The sequence below is a fragment of the Ranitomeya imitator genome, chromosome 4, assembly GCF_032444005.1.
Source record: "Ranitomeya imitator isolate aRanImi1 chromosome 4, aRanImi1.pri, whole genome shotgun sequence".
Lineage (NCBI taxonomy): Eukaryota > Metazoa > Chordata > Amphibia > Anura > Dendrobatidae > Ranitomeya > Ranitomeya imitator.
The window spans coordinates 222201666-222220172 of NC_091285.1; positions in this window are offsets into that span (position 1 = coordinate 222201666).

Sequence of the window (18507 nt, forward strand, 5' to 3'; positions counted from 1 at the left end):
TCCAAAGCGTTTGATACCGTGCCGCACAAGAGGTTGGTACACAAAATGAGAATGCTTGGTCTGGGGGAAAATGTGTGTAAATGGGTTAGTAACTGGCTTAGTGATAGAAAGCAGAGGGTGGTTATAAATGGTATAGTCTCTAACTGGGTCGCTGTGACCAGTGGGGTACCGCAGGGGTCAGTATTGGGACCTGTTCTCTTCAACATATTCATTAATGATCTGGTAGAAGGTTTACACAGTAAAATATCGATATTTGCAGATGATACAAAACTATGTAAAGCAGTTAATACAAGAGAAGATAGTATTCTGCTACAGATGGATCTGGATAAGTTGGAAACTTGGGCTGAAAGGTGGCAGATGAGGTTTAACAATGATAAATGTAAGGTTATACACATGGGAAGAGGGAATCAATATCACCATTACACACTGAACGGGAAACCACTGGGTAAATCTGACAGGGAGAAGGACTTGGGGATCCTAGTTAATGATAAACTTACCTGGAGCAGCCAGTGCCAGGCAGCAGCTGCCAAGGCAAACAGGATCATGGGGTGCATTAAAAGAGGTCTGGATACACATGATGAGAGCATTATACTGCCTCTGTACAAATCCCTAGTTAGACCGCACATGGAGTACTGTGTCCAGTTTTGGGCACCGGTGCTCAGGAAGGATATAATGGAACTAGAGAGAGTACAAAGGAGGGCAACAAAATTAATAAAGGGGATGGGAGAACTACAATACCCAGATAGATTAGCGAAATTAGGATTATTTAGTCTAGAAAAAAGACGACTGAGGGGCGATCTAATAACCATGTATAAGTATATAAGGGGACAATACAAATATCTCGCTGAGGATCTGTTTATACCAAGGAAGGTGACGGGCACAAGGGGGCATTCTTTGCGTCTGGAGGAGAGAAGGTTTTTCCACCAACATAGAAGAGGATTCTTTACTGTTAGGGCAGTGAGAATCTGGAATTGCTTGCCTGAGGAGGTGGTGATGGCGAACTCAGTCGAGGGGTTCAAGAGAGGCCTGGATGTCTTCCTGGAGCAGAACAATATTGTATCATACAATTATTAGGTTCTGTAGAAGGACGTAGATCTGGGTATTTATTATGATGGAATATAGGCTGAACTGGATGGACAAATGTCTTTTTTCGGCCTTACTAACTATGTTACTATGTTACTATATTTTAATGAAAGTTAGATCATCAACATTTCGGGGAGCCAGATGTGTCCTTTTTTCGGTCAGTATTGAACCAGCAGCACTGAAGACTCTTTCTGATAGCACACTAGCAGCTGGGTAAGCGAGCTCCTGTAATGCATATTCTGCCAATTCGGGCCAGGTGTCTAGTTTAAAGGCCCAGTAATCAAAGGGGAATGACCTGTGAGGGAGAACATCGATAATGGCGGAAAAATAGTTGGTAACCATACTGGACAAATGCTGTCTCCTGTCACTTTGAATCGGTGCAGCAGTACCTGTTGTGTCTGCGGTCATTGCGAAATCATGCCACAACCTGGTAATAAATCCCCTCTGTCCAACGCCACTTTGGCTTTGTGCACCTCTAACACCTCTGCCATGTTGCCCCCTACAGCTCGTGTGAGAACCATCACCGCCGCTTTATGCTGGGAATGTTTGAATCAAACAAGAGTTGCTTGTTTGGTATCCAATATTTGCTCAAGGTTCTCATGTGGCATGATATTTTGTAATTTTCCTTTGTATCGTGGATCCAGGAGGCAGGCCAACCAGTAATCGTCATTGGTCATCATTTTGGCAATGTGCGGTTGTCCCGTTTTAGGATACGCAAGGCATACTCTGCCATGTGGGCCAAAGTTCCAGGTGTCAATTCACTGCTTGTGCTGGGTTGAGGAGCACTTTCTTGAAAATCTACATCATTTGTGGCCCGCAAAAACCCTGTACCTGACCTTGCAATGCCACCAGTTTCTATTGCCCCCTGAGAAGCATCCTCCTCCCATAAATATTCATCCCCATCTTCCTCCTCCTCCTCCTCTTCATCCGCCACCTCATATCGGAGACTTCCCTGAGCAGACAATGGCTGACTGTCATCAATGCTTCCCTCCTCCTCAGCCGCAGACGCCTGCTCCTTGATGTGCGTCAAACTTTGCATCAGCAGACGCATTAGTGGGATGCTCATGCTTATGATGGCGTTGTCTGCACTGACCAGCCGTGTGCATTCCTCAAAACACTGAAGGACTTGACTGAGGTCTTGGAGCTTTGACCACTGCACACCAGACAACTCCATGTCTGCCATCCAACTGCTTGCCCATGTATGTGTATCCTCCCACAAAGACATGACAGCACGCCTCTGTTCGCACAGCCTCTGAACCATGTGCAGTGCGGAGTTCCACCTTGTTGCAACGTCGATTATTAGGCGGTGCTGGGGAAGATTCAGTGATCGCTGATGGTTCAGCATACGGCTGGAGTGTACGGGCGACTGGCAAATGTGCGAGCAAAGTCTGCGCACCTTCAGGAGCAGGGCTGGTAAATCAGGGTAATTTTTGAGGAAGCACTGCACCACCAGGTTCAAGGTGTGAGCCAGGCAAGGTATGTGTTTCAGTTGTGAAAGGGCTATGGCAGCCATAAAATTCCTTCCGTTATCACTGACTACCTTGCCTGTCTCAAGATGTACACTGCCCAGCCATGACTAAGTTTCTTGCTGCAAGTACTCGGCCAGTACTTCCGCGGTGTGTCTGTTGTCGCCCAAACACTTCATTTCTAACACAGCCTGCTGACGCTTACCACAAGCTGTTCGATAATGGGATACCTCGGGTGCAACACTGGCAGCTGCGGATGGAATGGTCTTGCGACTGTACTCTGTGGATGAGCTTTTGCTTCTGGAGGAGGAGGAGGACAGGGGGCGAATGCCTACAGCCAACTGTTTCCTAGGCTGTGGGCTAGGCAGTCTCTGTCCCCTGTGGACCCTGCATCCACCACATTAACCCAGTGCGCCGTGATGGACACGTTACGTCCCTGGCCATGCCTACTGGTCCATGCATCTGTTGTGAGGTGCGCCTTTCTCCTGACTGATTGCCTCAGTGCATGGACAATGCGTTCTTTGACATGTTGGTGGAGTGCTGGGATGACTTTTCTCGCAAAGAAGTGTCGACTGGGTAGGTCATAGCATGGTACTGTGTAGGCCATTAGGGCTTTGAAAGCTTCGCTTTCAAACAACCGGAAAGGCATCATCTCTAGCGAGATTAGTCGTGCAATATAGCTGAGCTGTTCAAACCCTGTGTATGCGGATGAGAGGAAGAGAACTTTCTTTTCCTATCGAGAGTCTCTTGTAGGCTGAGCTGGACTGGAGAGCTGCATATGGTGGAACTAGTGGTGGTGGTGGTGGACATGGCAGATTGAGAGAGGGTTGGTGATGGTATTCTTGATGTGGGCCTACCTACAGTGTTTTTAACCAAGAACCTTGTGATTCTCTGACTGCCTTGGCCTTGCGACGATACCTCCACATTTGCTACTGATGGTGTCATAACCGGTGGGCTTCCAGTGAGGGAAGCAATGTTGCGTTGCTGACTAGCTTCAATATGAGCAGGTGCACCAACAGTACGGGACGTTCGGTAGTTAGTCCATGCTTCCAAGTGCCTGCTGGTTAAATGTCTACGCATGCATGTTGTATTTAAATTTTGAACATTCTTCCCTCTGCTAAAGGTCTTTGAGCATTTCTTACATATAACTTTGGACTGATCATTCGGATCTTGGTTAAAAAATTGCCACACTGCACTCTTCCCACTATGGAATACCTTTTCAGGCATTGCTCACTGTGCTACTTTCACCGGATGGCCATGCTGTCCTAAAACTGTTTTTGTTTTTGACAAACTTTTTTGCCTGATACGGGCCTGCCAGATGACAGCTTTTGCGATGTAGATGGCTGCTGCAGATCATCCTCCTCCGCTTCTGAGCTACTGGCAGCGGCACCCTCTTCCCCCAATGGCTGCCAATCTGGGTCAACAACTGGGTCATCTATCACCTCCTCTTCAATGTCATGTGCACCGTCCTCTGTGTCACCGTGTAAGGTGCTATAGCGTTCGGGACTGGGCACCATAGTCTCATCAGGGTCAGATTCTGGCTCAGTACACTGTGAGGGCAATGTAGTGATCTGAGTCAATGGAACAGCATAATAATCTAGCTGTGGCTGTGCATCTGTGCACTCCATGTCCGATTCATCTTGTAGTGGGCTTTTAACAATTTCCCTCTTTAACCCAGGCACAGTATGTGTAAAGAGCTCCATGGAGTAAAGTGTAGTGTTGCCTGCCGCATCCTTCACTTTTGGTTTGGGTGAAGAACACAAGGAAGCTACTTTTTCCGGACCAGGAGCAGCCACTGATGACTCGCTGCTTTTAGATTTCGAACCTTCTGAAGAGGAGGCGAAAGAGCTAGAGGCTGAGTCAGCAAGTAAAGCCAAAACTTGTTCCTGTTGCTCCGGCTTTAAAAGCTGTTTTCCAACTCCAAGATTAGGGAGCCTTTGAGGCCTTGTGTAGCCAGACAATGACGCTGGCTCAACACCTCGAGCATTTGGTGCTATTTTGCTTGTCCCAGTACCACCAGATGCTCCACTACCACCACCCCCATCAGTACCAGCTGGCAACGACCGCCCACGGCCTCTTCCACCAGACTTCCTCATTTTCGGGGAAATGTTACCAAAATAACAACCATTATATGGTACTGTGAAACAAGGTAGAAGGTGTATATAAACTTGTTGGCAATTTAAATCTCCCTTTTTTGGGGGGGAGAATGCAGCAAAAAACAGGCACTGTGTATTACACTACACAATTTTAGTGGCAGAATGTGGCTGCCAGATATACGACAAACAGAACTGACGTATAGAACTTGTGGGCAATTTAAATCTCCCGTTTTTGGGGGGAGAATGCAGCAAAAAACAGGCCCTGTGTATTACACTACACAATGTCAGTGGCAGAACGTGGCTGCCAGATATATACGACAAACATAACTGACGTATAGAAACTTGTGGGAAATTTAAAACTCCCTTTTTTGGGGGGGGAGAATGCAGCAAAAAACAGGCCCTGTGTATTACACTACACAATGTAAGTGGCAGAACGTGGCTGCCAGATATAGGACCAACAGAACTGACGTATTGAAACTTGCTGGCAATTTAAATCTCCCCTTTTTGGGGGGGAGAATGCAGCAAAAAACAGGCCCTGTGTATTACACTACCCAATGTAAGTGGCAGAACGTGGCTGTCAGATATATACGACAAACAGAACTGACGTATAGAAACTTGTGGGCAATTTAAATCTCCCTTTTTTGGGGGGGAGAATGCAGCAAAAAACAAGCCCTGTGTATTACACTACACAATGTTAGTGGCAGAACGTGGCTGGCAGAGATACGACCAACAGAACTGACGTATAGAAACTTGTGGGCAATTTAAATCTCCCTTTTTGAGGGGGAGAATGCAGCAAAAAACAGGCCCAGTGTATTACGCTACACAATGTCAGTGGCAGAACGTGGCTGCCAGATATACGACCAAAAGAACTGACGTATAGAAACTTGTGGGCAATTTAAATCTCCCGTTTTTGGGGGGGGGAATGCAGCAAAAAACAGGCCCAGTGTATTACGCTACACAATGTCAGTGGCAGAACGTGGCTGCCAGATATACCACAAACAGAACTGACGTATAGAAACTTGTGGGCAATTTAAATCTCCCTTTTTTTGGGGGGAGACTGCAGCAAAAAACAGGCCCATTGTATTACACTACACAATGTCAGTGGCACAACATGGCTGCCAGATATACGACAAACAAAAGTGACGTATTGAAACTTGTTGGCAATTTAAATCTCCCTTTTTTGGGGGGGAGAATGCAGCAAAAAAACTGCATAAAGGAGCAACAGGATTTTTGCTTTTAAAATCAGTTGGTTTGCACAGCGGCGTACAAACAGCAATGCAGCTATCACGGAGCCTAAGGCTGTGTGCACACGATGCAGATTTGGTGCAGAAAAATCTGCTGCAGTTCTGCACTAAATCTGCATCTCCTGGCAGAATCTGCAGGTGCGTTTTTGATGCGTTTTTGATGCGTTTTTGATGCGTTTTTTATGCGTTTTTTGAGCACAAATCTGCACAAAAAACGCATCAAAAACGCATCAAAACGCATAAAAAACGCATCAAAAACGCACCTGCAGATTTCTATTATGGAGGGGTGCAAAAACGCTGCAGAACTGCACAAAAGAAGTCACAGGCACTTCTTTGAAATCTGCAGCGTTTCTGCGCAGATTTTTCTGCACCATGTGCACAGCTTTTTTTTTTTCACATTGATTTACATTGTACTGTGATCACAGTGCAGTTCTGCAGCGTTTCTGCTGCAGAAAAATCTGCTGCAGTTCTGCACTAAATCTGCATCGTGTGCACATACCCTTATAAGGCAGCCTAATAAGCTACAGAGCTGATGCACCAAAAAAATAACTCCACTGTCCCTGCAAAGAAAAGGTGGTGTTGGACAGTGGAAATCGCTACAGCACAAGCAGTTTCGGGGTTAATCTTTCCTCCCTAACTATATCCCTTCTTCTGATGAAGCTGCAGCAACCTCTCCCTATGCTACGATCAGCAGCAGTAAGATGGCGGTCGGCGTGCATGCCCCTTTATAGCCCCTGTGACTCTGCAGAAAGCAAGCCAATCACTGCCATGCCCTTCTCTAAGATGGTGGGGACCGAGACCTATGTCATCACGCTGCCCACACTCTGCGTACTCCTTCATTGGCTGAGAAATGGCACTTAAAGCATCATACGAAACGCGACTTTGGCGTGCAGATCGCCGACCTCATGGCCGATCCCACAGTGGGATCGGGTCGGGTTTCACGACACCCGACTTTACCAAAAGTCGTCGATTTTTTAAATTGTCCGATCCATTTCGCTCAACCCTAGTCACTACCGTATAATGGAGGTTGTGTTATTTGTGAGCTGTGCTTTTAGGAAATGTGTGCAATGTGCTTTGTGATGAGTACAGTTTGATGTTCTGTTGCATGTACGGTTTTCTTTTGTGTGTATACAGTATGTGTGTGTTTGTGTTGGGGGAGGAGGCAATTCTTGTTCTCAGTGTTTGATCCTGACCTCTATGTACAATATACGGTAGATGGAAATAGTCTATACAACCCTGAAAAAATGTAAGGTTTTTGACACACAAAAAAAAATTAGATCAGTATGAATCATTTCAGAACTTTTACCACCTTTAATGTCACATAATGTGCACAATTAAATTGAAAAATAAAACTTTTCAGGTGAAAACAACAAAAAATAATGTAGTTGCATTTATATACATTAGGTTTTGATGTGTGCATTCTTCGAAACGCGTTGACTAGTGATGAGCGAGTATACTCATTGCTCGTGTTTTCCCGAGCATGCTCGGGTGTCATCCGAGTATTTTGGCGTGCTTGGAGATTTAGCTTTTGCCGCCTCAGCTGCATGATTTGCGGCTGCTAGACAAGCTGAATACATGTGGGAATTCCCGAACAAACAGGCAACCACCACATGTATTCAGATTGTCTAGACGTAAATCATGCAGCTGAGGCCAAGAAAACTAAATCTCTGAGCACTCCAAACACTCGTAGGACACCCGAGCATGTGCTGGAAAACCTGAGCAACGAGTATACTCGCTCATCAGTTGTCAACATGTTTCGAAGAATGCACACGTCAAAACCTAATGCATATTTATGCAACCACATTACTTTAGTTGTTGTTTTCACCTGAAAAGATTTATTTTTCAATTTAATTGTGCACATTATGTGATATTAAGGGTATGTGCACACATTGCGGATTTTGCTGCGGACCCGAAGCGGATCTGCAGCTGCGGGTCCACAACAGCTTTCCATGCATTTACAGTACAATGTAAACCTATGGAAAATGCAATCCGCAGTGCACATGCTGCGGAAAAAACTGTGTGGAAACGCTGCGGGTTACATTCCGCTGCATGTCAATTCTTTGTGTGGATTCCGCTGCGGTTTACACCTGCTCCACAATAGGAATCCGCAGGTGTAAAACCGCAGGTGGAATCCACACAAAATCCGCATAAACACCGCGGTAAATCGGTGGTAAATCCGCAGGTAAAACACAGTGCCTTTTACCTGCAGATTTCTCAAATCCGCTGCGGAAAAATCCACAGAGCTCTAAAGTACGTGTGCACATACCCTAGATGTGGAAAAAGTTCTGAAATGATTCATACTGATCTGATTTTTTTTTGTATCAAAAACCTTACATTTTTTCAGGGTTGTAATTTCAAAACTCTGATATTTTTCTGACAATGCTCTTCTTTTGTTGCTTTGGAGGTATACTTAGAGTCTTTTCATGCTGTTCATCATTCCCTTCACCTTGACTAAAGTTGCAGTTGCAGCTGTCAAAAAACAACTCCAAAGCATAATGCTGCCATCAGTGGTCCATTGTGAGTATGGTGTTCTTTTGAAGTTGTGCAGGGTAAGCTTTTAGCTAAACATAACTTTTTGGAATTATGGCCAAAAATTTCAACCTTGGATTCATTAGACTGTAACATGTTTTCCCACATCCATCTTGCCATCCTACCCCACAGGTCAAAAATATGAAGAATTTGTAAGATTGTTGTTAAACATAGTAAATAACCAGTACTTACCAGATTTTCTTGCAGCTCCTTTAATGTTACAGGCCCTTTGGTATCCCTTTGGACCAATTTTTTTCTTGTCTTTAATTAATTCAAGTTCTAAATTAAGTCACTGCTGTTACTAATTTAAGCCACTTATTGATTGCAATGTTGACAGTGTTCCATGGTATATGTAAAGCCTTTTGAAAATTTTTGTAACCCTCCAATGACTGAACTTTCAGCACTGAGATCCCTTTGCTATGTTATAAAATATTGTTTCCTTGAAAAATTCATGAAGACATATCCATTTGTGATCTGTACAAAAAACATAGAAAAGGGCCCTCTCGCATACAGTGGGGGAAATAAGTATTTGATTCCTTGCTGATTTTGCAAGTTTGTCCACTGACTGTCTATAAGTTTAATGGTAGGTTAATTTTAACATTGAGAGATGGAATATCAAAAATAAAATCCAGAAAATTGCATTGTATAAATTGTATAAGTTTATTTGGATTTTGCAGTGAGAAATAAGTATTTGATCCCCTACCAACCATTAAGTGTATGTGCACACGTAGAATGGTCATGTGTGGATTTTTCCGCAGCGGATTTGATAAATCTGCAGGGAAAAACGCTGCTTTTTTGCTGCAGATTTATCGCAGATTTACAGCGGTTTTGTGTGGATTTCACTGTGGTTTTACACCTACAGTTTTCTATTGGAGCAGGTGTAAAACCGCTGCGGAATCCACAGAAAGAATTGACATGCTGCGGAATGTAAACCGCTGCATTTGCACGCTTTTTTTTCCACAGCATGAGCACAGCGTTTTCTGTTTCCCATAGGTTTACATTGTAATGTAAATTCATGGGAAACTTCTGCGGACCCGCAGCTGCGGAAACGCTGCGGATCCGCAGCAAAATCCGCATCGTGTGCACATAGCCTCAGAGTTCTGACTCCTACTGACCAGTTAGACGCTCCAAATCAACTCATTACCTGCATTAAATACAGCTGTCTTAAAGGGTCACCTTTAGGCCGGCCTCAGACTCAGCGTATAAAAATACGGTCCGTTATTTACAGCCATAATACGCAGAAAAGTCCCCAAAATAGTGGTCCGTATGTCATCCGTAGGCAGGGAGTGTCAGCGTATTTTGCGCATGGCATCCTCCGTATGTAATCCGTATGGCATCCGTACTACAAGATTTTCTCGCAGGCTTGCAAAATCGACATACGGTCATACAATGGATCCATGGGCTCAAATAATAGTAAAAACATATGTACTGTCATATATATATATATACCACCAAGAAGAAAATAGCCGGACGGCACCACCGCCAATGATGCTGTGGGAACCGCTCACCTGTGTCCTGAAGGTGAAACCCAGTCCTGGGTGCGAAACTCCACTGAAAAACAGCCACAATGAATCGTATGTAAGAAGAAAGGAGCGCACTACCTGGACGTTGGATGCGGGTGAACTTTATTCCAAAAGCATAAAAGACATCTTCACGACCGGGGGTGCTGTGAGAAGAGTGCGGCAAAGCTAGACGATGGCCGTTTCGCGCCCGATCGGCGCTTCAACGGGTCAGTGTGGATGCAGTCAGTAATGCCAGGTGAAATAGGGCAAGGTGAGGCTCAAGCTCCACCTCCCCACTTCCTCCCGCAATACACTAAGCACATCCCACTGCGTGACGAGTCACTTAAAACATAAGTAAAAACATGTCATCAAACACCAAACCAAATAACAGCGAGCGTTAAACCTGGAAGAAAAGGACATATAAGCACATCTTATTCAGCGGATTAACGAATCGTCACATTGATGATAAAAATCAATAACGGTAATACATCCTATAAGTATTTTTATATTCTATATGTTTTTTAAAACACACTCCATCTTTTGCAAACGGATGGCATAATATAAAAGCTATACCATGCACTGTCTCAACGAATTAACCGACGGACACCACTATAAGAAAATAGACATATCGACCCGGTCATTAAAACCTAGGGGGCCCATTGCGTTAGTACGCATAATCCATCTCGCCTCAGCTCTCAATAATAAATTGTGAAGGTCTCCCCCCCTGCTGGGTAAGGTAACTTTCTCTACACCTGCAAACGTCAATACACTGGGGTCACTGTGATGTGTCTCGCGGACATGTGATATCAAACGCGGTACTCCTTTTCCAGTGCTAATGGTGCTACAATGCTCGCGAAAACGCATATATAAACACCTAATGGTTTTCCCAATATAGAAGCGTCCGCATGGGCAATACAGTACATACACAACATTCTTTGTCTTGTACTATGAATATGGCTTTCACATCAGAGTATGGCGATCAACGACTTAATTTTTTGGACGTGACAGTTGAGGCAAGGAATGGGGCACTGATGACAACCCTCTTTCGTAAACCTGTGGCGACGAATTCGGTTCTTCATTATAATAGCTACCACCCAGCACACGTTAAACGTTCTTTACCGTACAGCCAATTGTTGCGGGTGGGAAGGGTTAATAGCACACAAGAAGGGGTTACCCTCCAGTCCAACGAGTTATGCCAGAGGTTTATTAGAAGAGGATACCCAGAAGAGGTGTTACGGGCGGCTAGGGAGAAAACCCACATGGATAGGTCAGAGATACAAAGATCAGTAGGGAAACGGTTCACCTTCAGCTTCCAATTTAGTCCGGTAGATGGCCTTATTAGGAGTGCCATAAAGAAAAACTGGCATGTCCTCGAGAGGGATAAAGACTTAACGGAAATAGTGAAAAAAGGCCCTTTAATTTCGAACAAACGGAGTAAAAACTTAAGGGACATCTTAGTGCATAACAGACTACCCCGGGAGAGCAGTAATTGGCTTTGTTCCGGTGCTCCAAAGGGGAACTACCGTTGTGGCCAGTGCCCCCAGTGTAAGTTCCATATTATGGGACGTTTTTTGCACATAGGTCCTATCAGGCACGAGGTCAACACATTTATCTCTTGCAAGACAAAGAATGTTGTGTATGTACTGTATTGCCCATGCGGACGCTTCTATATTGGGAAAACCATTAGGTGTTTATATATGCGTTTTCGCGAGCATTGTAGCACCATTAGCACTGGAAAAGGAGTACCGTGTTTGATATCACATGTCCGCGAGACACATCACAGTGACCCCAGTGTATTGACGTTTGCAGGTGTAGAGAAAGTTACCTTACCCAGCAGGGGGGGTGACCTTCACAAGTTATTATTGAGAGCTGAGGCGAGATGGATTATGCGTACTAACGCAATGGGCCCCCTAGGTTTTAATGACCGGGTCGATATGTCTATTTTCTTATAGTGGTGTCCGTCGGTTAATTCGTTGAGACAGTGCATGGTATAGCTTTTATATTATGCCATCCGTTTGCAAAAGATGGAGTGTGTTTTAAAAAACATATAGAATATAAAAATACTTATAGGATGTATTACCGTTATTGATTTTTATCATCAATGTGACGATTCGTTAATCCGCTGAATAAGATGTGCTTATATGTCCTTTTCTTCCAGGTTTAACGCTCGCTGTTATTTGGTTTGGTGTTTGATGACATGTTTTTACTTATGTTTTAAGTGACTCGTCACGCAGTGGGATATGCTTAGTGTATTGCGGGAGGAAGTGGGGAGGTGGAGCTTGAGCCTCACCTTGCCCTATTTCACCTGGCGTTACTGACTGCATCCACACTGACCCGTTGAAGCGCCGATCGGGCGCGAAACGGCCGTCGTCTAGCTTTGCCGCACTCTTCTCACAGCACCCCCGGTCGTGAAGATGTCTTTTATGCTTTTGGAATAAAGTTCACCCGCATCCAATGTCCAGGTAGTGCGCTCCTTTCTTCTTACATACGATATATATATATATATAATGTCAGTGAGACACATATATATATATATTAATATATCATAGAGCGCTAGATAGCTTAAAAGCCGGTAATTCAGTTGCCGGCTTTTCCTATCTTCTTCACAAACCCGCCATGATATGAGACATGGTTTACATACAGTAAACCATCTCATATCCCTTTTTTTTTGCATATTCCACACTACTAATGTAAGTAATGTGTATGTGCAAAATTTGGGTGCTCTAGCTATTAAATTAAAGGGTTAAATCGCGGGAAAAATTTGCGTGGGCTCCCGCGCAATTTTCTCCACCAGAATGGTAAAGCCAGTGACTGAGGGCGGATATCAATAGCCTGGAGAGGGTCCATGGTAATTGGCCCCCCTGGCTAAAAACATCTGCCCCCAGCCACTCCAGAAAAGGCACATCTGGAAGATGCGCCTATTCTGGCACTTGGCCACTCTTTTCCCATTCCCGTGTAGCGGTGGGATATGGGGTAATGAAAAGTTAATGTCACCTTGCTATTGTAAGGTGACATTAAGCCAGATTAATAATGGAGAGGCGTCAATTATGACACCTATCCATTATTGATCCAATTGTATGAAATGGTTAAAAAAACACACACATTATTACAAAGTATTTTAATGAAATAAATACACAGGTTGTTGTAATATTTTATTATACTGGTAATCCACCTGAAGACCCTTGTCACCTGTAACAAATGTAAAAAAAACAAACAACAATATTCCATACCTTCCGATGATCATTCTTGTCCCACGCTGTAAATCCATCTGAAAGGGTTAACTAATTTTACAAGCAGAAGCCTGCTAATGCAGCCGCCCCTGCCTGTAATAACCCGGCGAATGACTGGAATGTAGGTGAATGACCTGTAGTTACCTCGAGTTGCGGTGATGCACCCTCTGCTGGATGTCCTCATATGAACTCGAGCCTGGGAAAATATTCTGAAAATAATGTGTGTTTTTTTTAACCATTTCATACTATTGGATTAGTAATGGATAGGTGTCATAATTGACGCCTGTCCATTATTAATCTGGCTTAATGTCACCTTACAATAGCAAGGTGACATTAACCCTTCATTACCCCATATCCCGCTACACGGGAATGGGAAGAGAGTGGCCAAGTGCCAGAATAGGCGCATCTTCCATATGTGCCTTTTCTGGGGTGGCTGGGGGCAGATGTTTTTAGCCGGGAGGGGCCAATAACCATGGACCCTATCCAGGCTCTTAATATCTGCCCTCAGTCACTGGCTTTACCATTCTGGCAGAGAAAATTGAGCGGGAGCCCACGCCAATTTTTCCTGCGATTTAACCCTTTAATTTAATAGCTAGCGCGCCCAAATTTTGCACAAACACACTACTAACATTAGTAGTGTGGAATATGCCAAAAAAAGGGATATAAGATGGTTTACTGTATGTAAACCATGTCTCATATCATGTCAGGTTTGTGAACAAGATAGGAAAAGCCGGCAATTGAATTACTGGCTTTTAAGCTATCTAGCGCTGTATGAAATATTAATATATATACATATATGTGTCTCACTGACATATATATATATATATAAATATATATATATATATATATATACCCCTATACTATGTGTAGACATTTATCTTAGCTATTCTATTCTAACTTGTCAGTGTGATTTTACTGTACACCGCACTGAATTGCCGGCTTTTCGCTAGAACACCGCAGCGTATTTCTCGCAAGTCACACTGTTGGTCCATGTGTAATCCATATTTTTCTCGCCCCCATAGACTTTCATTGGCGTAGTTTTTGCGCAATACGGTGACAAACGCAGCATGCTGTGATTTTCTACAGCCATAGAAGACCGTATAATACGGATCAGTAAAATACGGCAGATAGGAGCTGAGCTATAGAGAATCATTGTACCGTATGCAATCCGTATTTTCTGCACCTCTCATACATCCCTAAAACTCGCTAGTGTGAGGCCGGCCTCATAAAAAACCACAGACTCAATTAATCAGTCAGACTCTAACCTCTACAACATGGGCAAGACCAAATAGCTTTCTAAGTATGTCAGGGACAAGGACATAGACCTGCACAAAGCTGGAATGGGCTACAAAACCATAAGTAAGATGCTGGGTGAGAAGGAGACAACTGTGCAATAGTAAGAAAATGGAAGAAGTTCAAAATAACTGTCAATTGACATCGATCTGGGGCACCATGCAAAATCTCACCTCGTCGGGTATCCTTGATCATGAAGAAGACGAGAGATAAACCTAAAACTACATGGGGCCAACAAGGGTTTTGCCACCGAGTATTAAGTCTTGTTTGCCAGAGAGATCAAATACTTATTTCTGACTGCAAAATGCAAATAAATTTACACAATTTGTACAATGTGATTTTCTGGATTTTATTTTTGATTTTCTATCTCTCATTGTTAAAAAGTTACCTACCCTTAAAATTATAGACTGATCATGTCTTTGTCAGTGGGCAAACTTACAAAATCAGCAAGGGACCAAATACTTATTTCCCCCACTGTATGGTATGAAATTAATATGCAGGTGCACAAATATATTGTGTCCAGCGTACAAACATAACGTTTACATATCAATGCATGTATTCCATTAGTACTAAACATATAAAACATGATTTATTTAGTTAACATTTATTAAATAAAAAAACATAGAGATGCTCCAACCATGACAAGGTGACCCCATATGGATGGTCCTTATCTCTAGTGATTCACCTCTCCATGTGCCTGACCAGGACTCAAATGAGCCAGGGAAGAGAGCGTAATCAGGCTTAGCCCGTAATGAAGCTTTTTTTGGCACAGATGGGTGGATAAGGGTGCTCAGATCAGGAGGGGGTCACAGTCTCCAAAACATAATACAAAAAACAATGTAATCCAGATCGCTGCTGAAAATCGGTACATTTTTTTCATGCATGAGAAAATAATGGACATCTGATTTGACATTTTACTAAAGCAAAATTTGCTGAACTTTGCATTGCACACTGATATCTTTCCTTATTGAGGGGATGAAGGAAAACAAGTTGTATGTGGGCTGGAGGGGTTTGATTGCCTGTGATAATTATTATTTCTATGATAATAAAATTAAAGGGGATGTCTAGGTATATATTATTGAAAATCTATCCAAAGGATTGATTATTAGGGTTGAGCGAAACGGATCAAACAAACTCAAAAATTGCAGACTTTCGGCATAGTCGGGTTTCATGAAACCCGACCCGATCCTAGTGTGGCCATGAGGTCGGCGATCAGCGCGCCAAAGTCGCTTTTCATATGACGCTTTCAGCGCCATTTTTCAGCCAATGAAGCAGGACGCAGAGTGTGGGCAGCATGATGACATAGGTCTCGGTCCCCACCATCTTAGAGAAGGGCATGACAGTGATTGGCTTGCTTTCTGCAGCATCACAGGGGCTATAAAGGGGCGTGCACGCCGACCGCCATCTTACTTCTGCCGATCGTAGCATAGGGAGAGGTTGCCACAGCTTCATCAAAAGAAGGGATACAGTTCGGGAGGGAAGATTAAGCCCCGAAACTGCTTGTGCTGTAGCGATTTCCACTGTCCAACACCACCATTTGTTTGCAGGGACAGTGGAGGCTAGATTTTTGTGCATCAGCTCTGTAGCCTATTAGGCTGCCTTATAAGGCTCCCTGATAGCTGCATTGCTGTTTGCACGCTGCTGTGCAAACCAACTGCTTTTTTAAAAGCAAAAATCCTGTTGCTCCTTTCTGCACAGTTATCTTGTTTATTTGTCCACACTTTTGTGTGTAGCAGTCCTTTTTATTGCTGCCATACTTGTCCTGAGATCATTGTAGGGAGATTGAAATTGTACTACAGACCTTGTATTTTTTCATATATCTTTCAGCCACTTTCTGCCACTTACATTGTGTTGTTTAATGCACAGGGCCTGAGGTTTGGTTTAGTCTCCCCCTTCCCCCCCGAAAAAGTGAGATTCAAATTTTCACAAAGTGGATATATTTCAGTCCTGTTAGTGTGTGGTATATCAGCCAGCCACTTTCTGCCACTTACATTGTGTTGTTTTATGCACAGGGCCTGAGGTTTGGTTTAGTCTCCCAAAAAAATAAGTGAGATTCAAATTATCACAAAGTGGATATATTTCAGTCCTGTTAGTTTGTGGTATATCAGCCAGCCACTTTCTGCCACTTACATTGTGTTGTTATATACACTGGGCCTAAGTTATGGTTCAGTCTCCCGCCAAAAAAGGGGAGATTTAAATTCTCACAAAGTGGATATACTTCTGTCCTGTTAGTTTGTCGTATATCAGCCAGCCACTTTCAGCCACTTACATTGTGTTGTTTTTTGCACAGGGCCTGATTTTTTGTTTAGTCTCCCAAAAAAAAGGGAGATTTAAAATCTCAACACGTTTATATACACCTTCTAACTTGTTTTACAGTGCTATATAACGGTTGTTATTTTGGATAGTTTTTCAAAAAAAGGAGGAAGTCAGGTGGAAGAGGCAGTGGGCGGTGGTTGCGAGCTGGTACTGATGGTGGTGGTGGTGCATCTGGTGGTAGTGGCAAAAGCACGATAGCACCTAAGGCCAGAGGCGTATCTAGGGTTTCTGGCACCCGGGGCAAGAATTCATTTTGGCGCCCCCCCCCCCCCCAGCACATATGCGATTTGCGCACTTAGTCATGTACCCACAAGCTCCTCTCCCTAATGCTCTCAATGTTCAGTGAAAAACTGAGAAGCAGAAGAAAAGCTCGTTGTCACCAGACCATAAGTGTGAAAGTCACATATGAGTGAGGTGTCCATGTGACGACTACTGGAACCTGCTGACCTGAATCCTGACATCGCAGACTTCTGAATTCTCACAACGAATGCACTGGACACTTTTAGGATTCTCCCTTGCTGGTGGACGGTCATGTCAGTACAAGCATGTGATTTGTATAATTCTGAACACATTCCGACTAGACGTGCCCGGCCTCGCTCAGTTCATTTTCATAGACGGAGGCCACACATGTCTAGTCAGCACGTGACCACATGTATGTAAATTGCCAGCACGAGAGAATCCTGACAGCGTGCAATGAGCACTGTGAGAACTCAGAAGTCTGCAGTCACGAAGAATGACTGCAGACTCATTACAAACCTGGACATCCCCTTTAATGCTCCTAACATAAATAAAAACATGAGAGTTAGTCAGTATCACAATTAACATTTACATCCAGGTACCTTATAGATGATGTCGTCTCTGGAGTCGTTCTTCTTTTCTTCATCTTCACGATGCCCTTAAAGATACAAGTGTCATTATAATGCTCCTGAATGAAAAATTGCCCCTCACTATATTGTCTTCACAAAATATGACCCCCACACTGTCCCTCTTATGGTACATGCTCTTCACACTGACCTCTCCTTTCCATACCGGTCCCCTCTTCACACTGTCCTCTCACACTGTGTCCCCCATATAGGGCCCAGTATTTATACTGTACTCTCTCATCACACTCCCCCTCCTTGGTATACTGTCCCCTCCTGGCTGTGCCTTTACACTGCCCCCATGCTACGAACCCACTACTCAGTTTCTATTCTGTGCCCCATCACCCCCTTTGCTGTTCATTTTGTGTCCTCAAATCTCCCATCTCCACTCCAATTCAACCCCACACAATAAATCCCCCCATTACCCACACAGCCCCTCATCACCCCCATCTCCTGATCCCCCACACAGCCCCTCATCAACCCCATCTCCCCCTCATCACCCCTACACAGTCCCTCATCATCCTCCCATTCCCCACAGGCCCTCATCATTCCCCAAAAAGGCCCTCATCACCCCGCTTCTCCACAGAGCCCCTCATCATCCCCCCATTCCCCACAGGCCCTCATTATCACCCACACAGCCTCTCATCCCCCATTCCCCACACAGCCCATCACCCCCATACAGCCCCTCATCACCCCCCTTCTCCCCCAAAGCCCCTCATCACCCCCCTTCTCCCACACAGCCCCTCATCATTCCTTCTTTTTCCACACTGCCCCTCATCATGCTCCATTCCCCACACAGCCCCTCATCATCCACTTCACAGCCCATCACCATTCCCCACACAGCTTCTCATCATCCACTACACAGCCCCTCATCATTATCCCTCCATT